The sequence below is a fragment of the Peromyscus californicus genome, unplaced genomic scaffold (assembly GCF_007827085.1).
Source record: "Peromyscus californicus insignis strain IS unplaced genomic scaffold, ASM782708v3 Scaffold_4__1_contigs__length_199733344, whole genome shotgun sequence".
In the NCBI taxonomy this organism is placed as follows: Eukaryota; Metazoa; Chordata; class Mammalia; order Rodentia; family Cricetidae; genus Peromyscus; species Peromyscus californicus.
The window spans coordinates 68,015,790-68,032,875 of record NW_026294562.1 but is presented as its reverse complement, the minus strand read 5'-3'; positions in this window follow the sequence as shown (position 1 = coordinate 68,032,875).

The following is a 17,086-nucleotide window of genomic DNA, read 5'->3' as shown; positions in this document are numbered from 1 at the left end:
CCTTCTCTTGGTGTGGAGGGAATACTAATATATTCCCAGGGAATGATGACTGTGAAAAGCCTACAGAGCACACTCCATCTCCTGTGTGCACAAAGTACTTACCTGCCAGTGATTGGGAGCAGAGAGAGATAATCAAGGCTGGGCATCTTTGCTTTAAAACTCCTGCCAGAGAGCAGGAAGAAGGCAGCATCCCCAGGAGATGGGAAGGGGGCATTGAATGAGAGCTTTTAACTTGTTTTACTTTATGGTTATAATCATCATCATCATCATCATCATCATCACTTCCATCTGAATAAGGACAGCAAAGATCTTTCCCACCCATATTGGAACTAATCTTTGTAGTTCTGGGATGCAGGCAGAAAGGTGTTTGCAATGTAACTGAGCTCCGCAGAAATAAGCCAGGACACACAACTGATTATTTAGTATTCAGTGGGCTCTCAAGATAAGCACAACCTCACTACCTGATTTGTAGATAGTGCTTTCGCGCTGGATTTCGAGAGAATTATGCATGAACTTGCCATGGAGAATATGTCCAAGATCCCAGAAACCTCAGACTCTATAAGGATTTGACAAAAGGCCGGCAGTCCAGGGCTCTTCCGCTTTCACCAGCAAATCTTAAAATCAGTTGATTATGAAGACTATCTTCTTTTCCTTTCTTTCGTTTTCATTCCTTCCTTCCTGCCTTCCTTCCCTCACTCCTTCCTTTTGGTTTTTTTTTACAATAACATTTGAGACATTTAAATGCACTACCTGCTGTCCACTTAAGATTTCCATTTCAGAAGCAGCAACTTGTGCCAGGTGGGAGGAGCTATGATTGGCGTCTCCCCTTTAAAGCACAGGATTGCATGAGTGTAGAGAGGTGGTTCCTTTTGCACATCAGGTCAATTTGCAACATGTAGGCTTTCATCTAAATTCTGTCTGGTTTGTGGGTTCTGGTGCTCTGAGTTCACCGGTAACAGCAGCTCATCATTTACTAGCTGGCAGCCTTGAGGAGGTCCCCTCTCCAAGACTGAGTTCTTCATTTTGCAAAATATAAAAACAACAGCTTTTATTTTCATGTGTCTGTATATGTGTGTGCATTTGTGTATGCATGTCTACATGTCTGTGTGCACACATGTGTGCATGTGCATATGACAGCCTGAGGCTAACATTGGGGAATCTTCTTTGATCACTCTCTACCTTATTCACTGAGGCAGGGTCACTCAGGTGAACCCAGAGCTCACTGATAGAGCTAATTAGCTTGCTCTGGGGATCTCTTGTCTCCTCTTGAGAGTGCTAGTATTATGAACAGGCTTCCACACCCAGCCAACATGTAAGCGGGTTCCGGAAATCTGACCTCTTGTCCTCACAAATGCTGCTTGGGTAGCAGGTGCTTTAACTGCTGAGCCATCTCCGCAGTTCAAACAATAACTATGAATGGTAATAACTATTCCACAGGGTTTATAGACTAAGTGAGTTGATGCACATAAAACACTCAGTCCCGTGCCTGACAGAAGATCAACAGTGTGTGTAGAACTTTGAGCATGGTCCTCAGCACAGCAGTAGTACTGGGGTCACTGACATTGTCATAGCCCTCCAAACTAACTCAGCTCTCTCTTTATTGATCATCCTGCGACTACTCACAATCTAAAGTCTTGATATCCACCGTCCATGACCTTGTCTGTTGCTGTGTGTGATACAGAGACAAGCTACCAGCATCCCACACAGGAGTCACAATCAAACAGAACAAGAGAGAGGATTTTTATGTGAACACTGTACCTTGTATGATCCAGGCTCAATGCAAATATTGTGTGATGAAATCAGAGGGTCAGGTAGGTACAATCCATTTATAGCCACAATCCCAAGTGACTTAAAATTGACTTTATTTGCTGAGTATAGTTCCCATGCTGTTTTCTATTTCAGCTTCTCATGGGACCCTAATACTTCCTGGTCCAAGAAGAATTCATTACAGTAGCAACCCGGACAAAGAAAAGCTTCTCGGTATTTGAATTTCTCTGAAGAACTAAATCTGATGCTTCTTTTGTTGTGATTTTGCCAATACCCCTTGTAACGATTGGATATAATATATAATATATATATATATATATATATATATATATATATATTATATAATATGTAACCATATGCAATTCTCTGGAACATACATTTTACACAAAATATATATGATATACCATATAACACATGTTGTAAAAATTTTATGTATGTAGGCATTATGTATGTATAAGGCACCTCTGACTTAAAAAATCATTTGCTTTTAGAATATCCCTCCACCTGTGTATATTCACTAAGAAAATACTCCTGATACGTGCTACCACAGCTTTAGTACTTTCAAAGTATAATTTGGCTTAAGGAGATGAAAGAAAGTCTTCCTACCTGGTGAAATGGTCTCACACAGATGGTAGGAAAACATGTTAAAATTTCAAAATACATTTAAAATATCTGCTTCATTCTCCTTTCCTTCCTTTCTTCTAGAGTAAGCTATTTTGTTGCCAAAAAGAATGAAAAGCAATTGTAAGATGAAACTGTATGTATATTTAAAAAACGTAAGTGTTCTAGAGTTCTCAGTGTGGAATGACTGTGTGGGACATATGTTTATTTCCATCTACACTCTCTTGTTTAAGTTATGTGTGCAGGCTTCTTTTGCCACTTTTAATTTTAGGATGGCACTCAATTTTTCAGAAGTGTACACACAGAAAACTCAGCACACCATTACCAACCCTGCCTTGTCCACACACAGTATCCCTTTGCAAATATGAACTCTCCAGTCCTAAGTCTTGTGAGGCTGCAGCTTCAGCCTTGGTAGCCATGGATTGGCTTTGTCTTGACTGTCTGCCTTAGCTGTGATGTAACAGGCTTGGATACTAAAGCAGGAGAAGCTATTAATATAAATCCTCACAGTATAATAGTTTGGGCTCCTTGAATATCATCATGAATTTGACCCTCACCTTCCACACAAACGGGCATCAGGAATATTGGCTGAATACATGGTGATCAGACCTTTGATGAAGAAAGACCTTTGGTCATCAATTAATGGGTGGAAATCTGTTGGGTGCCTCTCCTACTATGTGTCACTGCATTTAAAGACAAAAGGGGAAGAGATGGAGGAAGACAAGAATGCACATCCAGTCTCCGTACAGCTACCTTGAGTAGGAGGCATGTGAACATAGTGTGTGAGCTACAAAAGTTGGTGAAGCAATGAAGGGAGAAACATGGCGTGTCTTCCTCAGTGTCATTGTGATCAATCAAGAGTCTTTGAGGGGACCAAGAAGGAAGTTCCCAAGGGACTTGACTGCTCATCAAAGGAGACACTTGCCAGTCCTGGATCAGACAGACATTCTCTGTGGGTTTCATTCAGAGGACACACTCTTTTCTTCTTTACTGCAACTGAAGCACCACTTGACATGAGCTTTGAGAAACAAGCAATGCCCCAGAGAATATGATAGCTATTGGTTTCTGATCCAGGAGAAAGAACCATGGGGAACCCACACATGTAGTCCCGAAGAACAACACTTGACGTTTGTTGGGTTGGGTGGAAAAACAACTTGAAACTCCTTTGGTGACATGTGACCAGAACAAACCAACAGAACTTCATGGATAGAAGATTTGCCACAGGAATGGAGTTCTGAGCCTAAGTAAGCCTCCAAGGCCCCTGAATGAGGGCCCATTTCCAGGTAGGCTCTGTGTGGAGAATGTACTACCATTCTTTCTCAGTATCGCACCCCTTCTCTTTTCTGGATGAGCACCCCACACATAGCAGGCACAGGGCCACTGGGAGCTCAGAGCCACTGCAGCTGCTCAGGAGGAAGGGAGCTCAACTTCTGAGCCCTTTCTGAGTGAGAGCCTTGGTGGGAGAATCCTGGCTGGCCTGGCACCTTGACTGTTCCCCAAAGCTGCCCCTATCAACATATCGGTTGATGCAATGAGCCTCCTATATGAGCCTCATGTGTGTCTGAGCCATCCTCATGATTAGCAGCTATGAGACCATGTTGTCAACAGACACTGTGAGGATGCAGCCATGCAGACTCCATGGGAGTCTCCTCCTAAGGTAACTTGTCCTTTGTCCATGGCCTTTCTTTCAGAGACAGGCTTCCTCTGACTCTTTCAGAGTCTACAAAGCAGTAAAATGCCAGGAAGAAATAGAAGAAGATATTAAGGCAACCCCCTGCTCTGATATCATGTAGACTGTACTTGATTTTCCAACTTGACCACTCATATGTCTAATTACAACCCCTCAGCTCTTTAGAGAGGACAAATGTCTTAGTTAGGGTTACTCTTGTGGTGATGCAACAACATGGCCAAAAACAAGTTGGGGAGGAAAGGGTTTATTCACCTTATACTTCCATGTCATGGTTCATCATCAAAGAAAGTCAGGACAGGAACTCAAGCAGGGCAGGAACCTGGAGGCAGAGGCCATGGAGGATTCCTGCTTACTGACTTGTTCCCCATAGCTTGCTCAGTCTGCTTTCTTATAGAACCCAGGACCACTAGCCCAAGGGCAGCACCACCCAAAATGGGTTGGACCTTCCCCCATCAATCACTAATTAAGAGAATGCCTTACAGCTGGATCTTATGGAGGCATTTTCTCAATTGAATTTCCCTCCTTTCAGATAACTCTAGTTTGTGTCAAGTTGACATAAGACTAGCCAGCACAACAAGTCATCTGAGAGACTGGATGACAGTGTTGTCCTCACGATGTTCCTGAGGTCCACCTCCTTGGCACAAATGTTCTGTCTTTCTTTTGAGGGAGGAGGGAGTCCAGTGCCACTAGCCTAGGGGAGCAAGTCTTCACCTGATTCCAAGATGAGCAAGAGACAGTGGGCACGTTTCCTTTAACCCTGCAACTAGGAAATCTAGCAACTTCATAGCCAAATGTATCCAGAGTCTTCACAGGCTCATCCTTAGTCCTTTGCTCATCCTTTGCTCCTCTGGGCATCATTTTATGTTGCTAGGAGCACATTCTATGCCAGCTTTTAAGACCAGTGAAAAGATATACCAATTATAATTGACTTTTTAAATAAGTGATACTCTTATTTTGTATCCTTAAAATAGCTTTGTTTACTATTTGGCTCTTATAAATACATGAATGTTCTAACATTGCAACCTTTAGTCTCAGGCACATCTATTATGGAAAATGTATTTCCTGTGAATATTGTTACAAAATCATGATGCGTAAATAATAAACAGCTACTTAACTACAAAATTCCCTAAGCAGAAAAATCAGAGCAAGAATATAAGTTTATGTTTGGAATTGGGAAGCTGAACATCAAATTGATCAGCCGAAGATGTTGAATGAGGTTGGATTAGGCATTAATGAATTGAATCATTATTACAGCCCCTGGGAAGGAAGAAGGAGGAATGAGCAGGAATGAAAGGTGGGAGCAGCCATTCTTTTGAGAAGACGTGTGTGGCTGACAGGCCCATTCACCTATGCTGTGTGTAAGTGTGACAAGACTAGAAGTCAACCACTAGAAGGAAGGGGGTGAATCAGTGAGAGGGGGAGGGAGAGAGAGAGGAAGGGAGTGGTGGAAAGAAGGAGGAGGGAGGGGAAGAACTGGAGGGAAGGAGGCAAGAAAGGAGAGAAGAAGAGGAGAGAGGGGGAGGGAGGGAAGGAGGAAGAGAGGAAAGCAGATAGGAAGGAAGGAATGGAGGGAGAGGGAAGAAGGGAAGGAAGGAGAGAGACAGAAAGAAGGAAGGAGGAAGAGAGAAAAGAAAGGGAGACAAGAAAGGGAGGAAGGCAAGACAGGAGTGAGGAAGGGAGGGAGAAGAAGGCAATAAGACCATTGAGCTCCCTGGACACACAGATCTCACTGGCTTAACACATGGTTTCAGTTCTGCATGGGACTCTGGACATGAGCCCATAGAGATATACATAGCCCGCCCCCCTGTCTTCACAGCACTGGTCTTAAGATTTAGCCTGCTCTTGGACTGCCCGTGATCACTCATTAACAAGCCAAGAGAAAATTCTTCCAGTTCCCGTTGGGCTAAAGCAGACTTGTGTGAGGCCAGTCAATTATCACCACGGTGGAGTTCGCCCAGCTGTTCACACATTGCTGGTACACTTGGGAGGTCTACGTTATGTTTGTAGAATTTACAATTCGGATTAAAGGAGAATTGTACAGCTATTCAGAACATACTTTAGAAGACACTTCTTTGATCTTCCCAAGCCTTAGACACCTGTAGGTTTGACTGCTGAGCTAGTGAGAAGCTTTGTAGGCAGCTGTGTGGACCCCTCAGAAGCAAATGACCTTAAATCACATACCCTTGGACCTCAGTGGGCAGGGACTTTGAATGAGATGTGCTTCTTGTCCCTGTCCTGTAGCCTTCATTCTCCATGCTGGTATAGACATCTCCCCTTACTACAGGGTATGTGGGAAACCGGAGCAGCCGGGGGCCAAGGGAGCTGATCAGAGCCCCAGGCTGTGGGTTTAAGTTTTTACACTCATTTGGTCAGTTTACTCCACGGCTCTAAACTGCAATCTCCCTTGCCTAAAAGATGTGAATCGCAACCTTCTTTCAAAGTTTCTTGGAAGTATTATCTAGAGCCATGTCACTGAGGCTGGGTGTGAGGCTGGGTGTTAGGCACTAATGAATTAAACTGCTGTATTATCTAGGAATTGCCTTGTCTCTAACTGGTAGCCACTGGCCTTCCTCTTCTTAAGAATGATAACTGATTCAGATGATGACGTGATTCACCGGAACTCATTGCGCATTCTAACAGGACCAGTAGAAGACGCAGAAAGAGCAAGTAAGATATTAGGCCTGAGGAGGTTCTCCAGCAGGAGCACACGAGTTGAACAAAATCGTTCTACAGCTGTATTCCAAAGTTCTTTGCCTATCAGGGGCAGTTTGAGTTATTGGACTAGGACCACTCAATAAAGCGGGCTGACTTCTTTGATGCAGTCACCCTTTGAGCATTTGAAAGCAGCTACTCTGCCCCCGCATAGTCCCTGACCTACTACCTCATGGTTTGAAGCTAAGACTCACCATCCGCATGCCAAATGCTGACTGTCTTCCAGCACCAGCATGCAGAAGCTCCTGAATCCAAGATCCATTCAAGGATATTGGAAGCTTGTTCTCCTCTGGTGGCGATTGCATGAATACTAGAGGATTTGGGATTCTCTGATCCCTCAGATGGCCTTGTCACAAAGCCCTGGTGGCAGCTTTCGTTATATGCATTAGGCTTAGTTAGGCATCTTTACAAGCTCCTATGAGGTTGGCCCATGAGAATATTGGAGTAACCATCCAATAGGAAAGTGTTCAAGGCCCGCTGCTCTTGGCCGGGCCTCCCTATCCTCGGGGCAGACTTTGCATTCTTACTTGATTAAATCAGCAGAACACATTTCATTCTCAAATAATGATTTTCACGGGCTGGAAACTACAAATCCAAGGCTGCCAGCTTCATCTTCCTGTAATTGGCTGTGTAACCCTTGGCAGATGACCCCCCATTCTCCACCCACATGGGTGTGGAGGGTTTTGCTTCTCTAGGGCTGCTAGGGCAAGAGGGCTTTGCGATACAAATTAGTAAAGATCACCCTAAACGCAATGCTAATTAGATCAACATTCCCTTGTAAATAAAACTGAACACAGAAGGAGCTTGTTATCCCGGGAGAATAAGAAGGCATGGGTCCAAGGAAGGTGGGGAAACACAGACTCGGGAGCTGTTTTGTGCCCCGCCCCCAGTGTTTCCTGCCATACTCCAGAGTCAGAGGGTCTGCCGGTACAAGCACTGGCTTTGAGTATATCTGAGGGCTGCAAATCCAGTCCCAGATGAGGAAGGTGCAGATGGCGCCAGCAGAGCGTCGGGTGGGAGGTTCAGTCCCTTGGAGAAGAAAGAAATGGCGTACCCAGATGGAGAGGTCAAGGCTGTGAGTATTTTGGGTGTTTTTCAGTGGGAGGACAACATTATTCCCATACCTGATTGGCAATTCTTTTTGACATAATAGAATTGGAACGTTGGCAAGGATATCGTCACGTGACTGCGTTACAGAAATAAAACTCGGGGCATTCTGTGGTCTGACGTAGGACTCCCTTCTTCGCAGGCAGACTTCCTTTTCTGCAGCGAGGGAGGGAGGCAGGAACTCACCGGATAATTTTAGAGAAGAAAGCTGCGTTTGTTGCGCTCATCTTCAACAGACAGCAGGAGAGGAGAATGGTTGGCCTGTCAAAAATGGGTTCTGCCAAGCAGCTCAAGGCAACGCGGCCCATCAGTAGCCGGGCTGCCCGATCAGCCTGTCTTGTTTGTGTTCTCACTGATCTTAATTGAGGGGCCAGTAACAGGAAAATAAAAATTAAAATTAAAAAAAAACCACCAAACATTGCATTTAAATTTTGACCTGCACAATTTAATTTGACCTGCTATTAGACGTTTACCAATTGTCAAAACTCGGTTTCCTCTCAGGACTCTGCTGAACCCACCAAGTACTGGTGGATTTTATGCACATTGGTGAGAAGGAACTAAACGTCTGTCCTCTACACTCCTGACAAAGGACCAGTGTGCATAATCTCGCCCCGTCTTTTCTTAATGAAAACAGTGCCACCAGCTGGTTAATAAATGGCTTCTACTAGATTTTTATTGACTGAAATAAGCGAGTTATTTTTAAAGGGGCTCATAAATTGTATTAAAGATTATTTTCTCTTTCCATAAACATTCATAGAACCTCGCCCTCCTTGTCCTCTACTGAGTGAAAAAATGACCTGAGGAGGCCCTGTGCCTGCTGTTTCCTGAGCCACGGCAGCCCACGGGGACACTGATGGTTTCCCGTGAAAGTGGGTGATTCTCACTTCAGTCCACTACAGCACACAGGCCAGCTCACCTTGTTAACGCCACAATTATCTCCTGCCCATAAAAACAGAAAAAGCCCAGCACATTCGTTACTTTTCCTCAAGCTGCAGCGAAACTGCCAACAGAAGCAAATTAGGAAAGAAGGGTCTGCTCTCATGCGTAGTTTGAGGGTATTCATGACAGGGAAGGCGTGCAGCAGGAACATGAGGCAGCTGGTCACAGTGCATCCATCCAGTCAGGCAGCAGAGAGAGAAGAACGCTGGTGTTCAGCTCAATTTCTCCTTTTTATTCATTTCAGGTTTCTGGTACATGGAATGGTACCTCCAACATTCAGGGTAGGCCCCTCCCACCTCAGTTAATCCAATCTAGATAATCTATCACAGACCTGGCCAGAGATTTGTCTCCATGAAGATTCTAAATCCCGTCAAGTCAACGGTCAAGATTAACCCCATGCCTGGCTTACAGACAGTCGCAGCTAGTATTGAATAGGAGTCCCATGATACCTCAGTGCTGCAGTGGGAGGCTCCATTGGTTCCTCTGCAACCTATCCAGCTTTACCTCCTCTACCCCAAAGGACCTGTTATGACTCAGGACATCTTCAAGGAACCTAAGATTTTTTTTAACTTGAACTGTTGAGACTCAGAGCCACAAAAAAGAACTAAGGAAAAAAAAAATCAAAGCGACTACATCTCAATCAGTGAATTCAAGTAGCCAGGTTTTGTTGAAGTCAAGCACAATGCTCACGTGCCTTCTTTTAGGTCAAACACGGCCCTTGGAACAGAAAGAGCGTTTGTTGCCTTGTTGAGAAATGTCCTGAAGAAGAGGACTTCTCAGCGGAGCTCAGATTTGAGGTGTTCTCATTTGAATGTAAAATCTCCCTTCCAGACTCATGTGTGTAGACACTTGGTCCCCAGCTGGTGGTGCTGTCTGGGGAGGTGGTGGGATCTTAAATAGTTACACAGCCCGTCCCACTTCGAGTCTCTCTCAAGTAAGTGTCCAAAACAGAGCTAAGGGTGGAGAACGTCCCCAGTCCAGGGAGTGTATGAAGGGGAGGCTGCAGCTGCTGCTCTGCTAGAGGACTGGAGAGGGTGACCTGAGGGGATGGGATCCAAGACTCCTGGCTGCAGAGTAGTTTTGTGAAGTCATTTCATGAAGTTGGGTTGGGTGGTAAGACCCTATGACTGGGCACCTGATTCTGGGAAGGGCTCCCGACTGGCCTTGTTTAGTAGGAAGCTGGTGGTAGGTGGTCCAGTCATTTCAAAATCTGCAAGGGATGGGCTGCCTTTAAAATTATTCAGTTGTCCTTTTGCCTAAGGAACAGGTGGCAGGAGACTGGTAACACACGGTGCTTCTCACCCATGGCTCTTTTCCATCTCAACCTGCCTCAGCACAATGAGATCTGAAGGGGAAGGTTGAGTGACCTTTGACATTTGCAGAAGCTGTTTCTCAGGAGGCCCATCAGAAGGCTTGAAAGGTGTGTTTTCCTTCCCTCCCTGTGGTGTGCGTGGACTCTGCTAGAGGTTGGAAAACAAGCAGTATCCAAACTCATGAATCCTGCCCACCCTGACACTCCTGGATACAGCAGAGATCAAGGGGTCGGTGCTATGCCCAAAGCCAGCTGGTGACCCAACAATGCACTTCAATGAACCCCAATTTTCCCTCTGATTACAGGAAGGCGTAGGGCTAGAGTGATCTCTGGAAGAATCCAGCTGTTCCCGTGTCCTGGGGTTTCCCACACTTGTTTGCTTGCATGTGTGCATGCAATCATCCCACCATGGGTCTCACCGCAGGAAGACTTCAGTGTGGGGACCTGTGATGATGCCCCAGCCTGACACAAACTGAACGTCCACACTAAAATTCAGTTCTGTTTCAAGTGAGCACAGACTCAAGGGCATGGGGAGAAAAAAAGAGAGACTCACTGGAGTCTCTTTCTCTCCAACTAATGAGGAAAATGTTCCGGGTTTCCTGAAGAAAAAGATTCATTTCTCCAAGTGACTTTAATAAGAAAGGGGGAGGGATCATTAAGTATTTAGAATATGAAGGTAAAAGTCTCCCAGGTTTTTAAGTGCTGGTGTTAAGCTGTAACATCATCTATTAACCACCACACGGCTTTGTAGGACTCTTTACACTTAATGCTTGAGTCTGAAGACATGAAAGTATTTACTCAGTGTGACTGCATTACTTAAGGGCATGTGTCCAGTTCTGGACATTGTGAACAGTGGAATAGTGCAGTGTAGTTCATGTCAAGATGAGAAGAAAGCAAACATTTTGACTGGTAAGAGTTTCCCACAGGGCTTCAGGGTGGTCCTTAGCCAAAAATGTCCATTCAAAATATGTTTGTTAGAAAAAAAAAAAAAAAGGTGTGATGGTTAATGTAAGTTCTCTACTTGGCCAGCATCTGAAATCACCTAGAAGACAAATCTCTTGCCATGTCTGCGAGGGAGTTTCTAGACCTGGTTAATTGAGGCAGGAAGCCTCATCCTAAAAGTGGGTGGTGTCATTCCCTAGGCTAGGGTTCTAAAGTGAATATAAAGGAGAAAGCAACCTGAACGTGAGCATCTGTTCTCTCTGCTTACAGTCAGGAAGCTGCCATTTGCTACTGCCGCCTTGCCTTCCCCATCATGATGGACTATATCCTGGAGTCTAAAGGAAGCACTTCCTTCCCTGAACTGCTTTTGTTGGGTGTTAGTCACAGCAATGAGAAAAGTAACAGACACATAAGGCCTTATAGTGTTCTTAAATTAATTTGCTTGAAAAATTCTTGTTGGGCTAGGTTCTCTGCCCACCTCTGAGCACCATACCACTCTACTGCCTTAGTATCACAAAGCCCTGAATATCAACTTCCCCCAGCTCATTCTCCACATGCTCCTGGCCCTCTCCTGGGTGATTTTAGACCCAGAGCAAGGTCCTGACCTCCAAGCTCTACTGGGCATGAGCTGGTCACATGGCTTTTTTGCTCTAGTGGCCAAGTCTTCACCCACAGGAATGTTCCCAAACAGACACTCTTGACACCTCAATTTCCTTAAATCAGATGCCTGTGGATTCTGATTCACCCTCCCAAGGTCTGTGTTTCTCCAGGATAGTGCAATCCCTTCCTAGTGCATTCCGAACCTGGAACCTACACAACCCTCCCTTTTCTCCAGAGAAAGATGTAACCACAACTGTGCCAAGGGCTGTTACTGAAATCAGAGACTCCCCCCACCCCCAGGCTTCCATTTCTCACCCAGGCTTGATTTGCAGAGACAAGGATTCAGGACGATTCTGACAAACAGCTCTGCGATTTCACACATTTTCCACTTGACCTTTCTGTTGGGCTCCCTGTTTCCGGCTGGCTCCTGCACATCCCCTCCAGCCACACAACTTGAAACACAAGCTCTGGCAGCTGGGTGGGCATCACCTAGCCCTTCCAGAGGCAGTCTCAGGGTGGAAATACATCAGAAGGGCTTACCTGGAGGAAGTCGGTGGCTGTGGGGTGGGTCTTGAGGTTTCTAGCCTGACCCTGCTTTCTGTCCAGTCTCTGCTTCCATATCTACCCAGATGTGACCAAGCAGCCTCACGGGCTTGCCGTCCTGACACTCGGTGCTGGTTCTCCATGGTACACACACAGAATCTGCCTGGCGACAGTCAAAGGGGTCTCAGGAAGCTCTGTTGAGACGGCACAACGCTGTGTGTTTGTTCTGCCTTTTCACAGTTTAAGGCTTAATAGCACGCTGTACTTAAACAGCAGGAGCAGCACACAGTTGGAAAGTGCTACCAGTTTTTAAAACGTGTTTGATAACTTTGTCTCAGCAAAGAGAAGAAAACAACTCAGTTTAAATCTGGAGGCTTCACCGTAGCGAGTGGCGAGCCTGAATCCGGCCTTCCATCCGTATTTGTCACACCGTCAGTGTTCCTGTGGTCTCCACCCTGTTGTCACCAGCTCTGTACAGACCTGCCACACATAAGAGCGTCTTCTAGGTGCGTTTGTTTCTATCCCTGTGTTTTGCATGGCTCTACTCAAGTGCATTACTTCAGATGCTGAGAAAATAAAATCAAAATATACATTCAGTGGAGAACACTGGAAAGTAGGGCAAAGGAAATGAGCAAAAAATCCCGTCACTAGAGAAAACCTCCTTTTACGTTTTAGTTCATTTTCTTCTAGCTTTTTTCTCCATGCATTAAAAATGGTTTAAAGAGAATAACTTCATCTATATAGGTTTTGCATTCTGAATTTTTCATTTAGCACGGCATAGGCATTCCCCGTGTTATTAAATATTTAACAAAACATATTTAAAGTCAGCATAATATTCTGTTATATTTATATACTATTATTTATTTATTCATGATTCTTTAAGGCAAACACCCACTTGTTTGGCAAAAAAAACTGTAGCAAACTCCACTCTCTGTTAGGGAGCGTGCGTGGCTGAACATCTTGCTATTTTGTTTGTTTGTTTCCTTTTGTTTTTGAGACAGGGTTTCTCTCTGTAGCCCTGGCTGTCCTGGAACTCACACTGTAGACCAGGCTGGTCTTGAACTCACTGAGATCCACCTGCCTCTGCCTCCCGAGGGCTGGGATTAAAGGTGTGCGCCACCACCGCCTGACTTAGTCTTTGTATTTTTACCTTTGTGTACGTCCAAGTGGTGAGTCTGTTTCTCCCTACCCCTCTGCATCTGTGTGTGGTCATGTGATTAAGATGAGCTTCTGCACCACTGGTCACGGTTGCACAAAGATTAACAAATGTTTCTGCCAACTTTTTATTTGGAAAAATTTCAAACCTATAGAAAATCAAAACAAAAACATAGTATGAGCATTATATTTGTGTTCACTAAGTTCTCTCTCTCTCTCTTTCCTCTCTCTCTCTCCCCTTCCCTACCCTCTCTCTGTACACATGACCAAAAGCACAAAACCATGCTCTTGCATGCACAGCACACACACATGTATATTCACACACATGTACACACACACATTCACACACTCACATACACATGCTTGCGTACACACATATACCTTACCTTTTCTCTAAATAATTTGAATCTTGGAAAAGTAGCTGGAGACCACCATGACGTTTTGTTTGCTCTGCTGATATCTCTAAAGAATGGACATTCTCTCATTGCCCACGTGACCTTCATCACATCCAAGAATCTGAGAGTGGAGAAACTAACAGTACCGTAGTTCAGACTTGACTTTTCCCACCTCTCCCAATAATACCACAGTAGCTGCTGGTTTTTAAAATGCTGTTTGCTTCTGTGCTTACTTATAAGCTTGGGAGCTGGCCACACACTGCTGTCACATCTCATTCCTTCCTCCCACATAAATATATTGAGGGAAAATTTTCACTGCATAACATCCGTTCACGCTTAGATGCCATGCATTCTACATAGGAATGCATCTTCAAGATACTGAGGGCTTCCTGTGGTGATATTTTATTTGTGCTGAAATGTGGTGATATTTTATTTGTATGTTAATAAATAAAGTTTTCCTGTAGACCAGAGGTCATAGCCAGCCATAAACAGAAGTCAGGCGGTGGTAGCACATGCCCTTAATCTGATCACATGGCAGGCAGAGTCTCTGTGTGTTTAAGGACACAGCCAAGCATGGTGACACATGCCTTTAATCCCAGTACCAACCATAAAGACCTGGAGGTCTATATAGACAGGCAGTGACAAGGAAGTAAGGTGGCTGGGTTAAGAGCCATTGAAATGGCAGAACAACAAGGCAATAAAGGCACAGGTTAGACAGGAAGAGGTTCTCTTGGGAAGCTATGTGGTAAGCTAAGGTTAGTTGGTGGCTATCACTCTGATCTCTACGACTTTCACCCCTGTATTTGGCTTTATGTTTCTTATTTAATAAGACTGTTTTAGAAATTCGTCTACAGCTTCCTCTGGCTCTCCTACACTCACTTGTCTGACCCCTTCCCTGCTGTTAGGGTTTGGATATAAAACCTACCTTGCAGTCTCATGTGTTTGAAAACGTGACTCCTAGCTAGTAGCACTGAAGCACTGGGGCTATGGAACTATGGGGAGGTAGGACCTACCTGAAGGGAATCTCATTGCTGTGTGGTAGACAGTGAGTTTCTAGCCTGGCCCCGCCTCTTGTCCTGTCCTGGGTTCTCCATCTACCTCCATATGAGCAGGTAGCCTCAGGTTCCTGCTGCCACAGAGGAGAGTTTCTCCCCATGTCATGCCTTCCCCATGGAGACCGTGTACGTACCCTCAAACATGACGCCAAAATAAGCTTTCCATCATGTGTCTCCTTGGCAGGTACTTGGTCATAGGAGGGAGAAAAGTAACCATCTGGCCGCCTCTGCAGGGGATTCAGTGGGATTAAAGTGGGTGCCACCACGCCTGATCCTAGAAGGTGTTATAAATGGGGTTAAACTGTTGGGGTGATCCACGCTGTGGTTTCCAGGGACGGTTTGTCTTTTTATGACAGAACAGCTTCTCATTTTGTAGATATTACACAATCTGCCCATTTGCTAGCTCAGAGACATGTGAGTTGTTCCTAAATTTCAGGGATAGTACACACTTGTGTGCCTTCTTCGGCATACTTCATTTCTTTTAGGTAAATATATAAAATTGCAGTTTCTGGGTATAATACTGCCTGTATGTTTGATCTTTTGAAAGACCTCCACATCACTTTTCAAAGTAGTTGTATTCGTTTGCATTGGTCGCCAGCATTTAATACTGTCTGTTTCCTTAAGCCGTTCCAGGGCATGCGCTGGACCTTACTGTAATTTTGATTGGTGATTGTTCCTCCCATTTACATTGTTTGTCAGCTGTTTTTTTTTTTTTTTTTTTTTTTTTCTGGCAAAGTGCAAAACTGAAAGCCAGATGTCGAGCTCTTGTAAGACGTCCTTTGCTGGTGGAAGTCTGGATTAAAGGGGCATTTAATTGCCAATCTTTCAGTCCCTAGAATTTAATGTTGTACATCTAAAATTAATAAACCTTTACATTGTTCTTGTTCTTTCAAAAATATTTATGCTGCTCTTCTGGCTTTTATTGATTAAAAGAAACAATATATAGAAAGTGTTCATTTTTTTTCTATTGGACTCTGAGGGAGATTTCATATTAGTCTTAGGGCCTTTTGCTTTTGTTTAGTGAGACAGGGTCTTGCTATGTATCCCAGGCTGGCCTCAAACTCATGATCCCTCCTGCCTCGGTCTCCTGTGCATGGAGATCACAAGTGTGTGATCTCCGTGAACCTGCTTTCCATGGGGCCCTTTTCACCTTCACCTCGGGGGCACCATTCCATTCCTCCAACCACGGGAGAATATTTTAAACTCCTGAAATTTTTTTTCAGTTGCGTTTTTTTTTTCTGCCAGACATTTCATGTGAAAATAATTCTTTAAAAATACCATGAAGAGGAACAGAAATCAAAGGTGACCCCTGTTCAGCTGCTTAGCAGATAAGAGGCGGACACTGTGAATCCACGGATTTCTAGATCCAGGCTTGAACCAGAAGCAGTCATCTATGGAGTTCTAGAGGGATCTGGAGGTCCTTTTTCCTCCCTGACTTGGAACTCACCATCCAAGGATGTGTGGCTGGCATCAGAGTTCTCACTCTACCTCAACTGATGAAGGATGACTGGAGTGTGTCCCAGCACCCTGTCAGTGTCCACTGTGGAAGGCTCAGCAGTGAATATTGCAAATGGGAGTTCACACATCTGTGCAAGAGGCTGATTGAAGGGGTCTCCATGCTCTGTGTGTTTGAACAACCTATGATAAATGCGAACCCATTGCACACCCAAAGAAAGAGCTAAGACAGGAAGTCAGGGAGATGCCACTGGCTCTTCTGGAGCTCAAGGCCTGATGTGGTGGTGAGGGGTTAAGTTGGCGACCACACGTGACTATGTGGGGTGCTGACGACTCTGAGACAGACAGGAGATTACCCAGCCAGCCCTTCACACTGTCACCAGGATGATTTCTCAGTGGAAAAAGAGGATAGATGATGTGTTCCATTTTCTTCAGATACAGTAAATCTCATCCCATGTAAATGAGCCAAGAGTCTCCAGTGATTAATTGTCTTCATGATCAATTGTCTTCATCCAATTCCCAAGCTCATCTTCATTTCGACAATCTTGTCATCTGCAATAAACATATTCCATTTTGCCTTGCGATTGTTGATTAAGCCGGTTCAACATCTGTTAAAATAAACCAAATCTGGGAGACATTCTTTATCATTTGGATGAACAATGAATTCATTCCCCTTATCCAAATTTGCCTATTATTTATCCACCTTGAAGAAAAACAGCAACCCAACCACAAATTAGAAAACCATGATGAGATCTCTTTACCATGTCAGCTGGTATCTGTGGAGTAGGACACA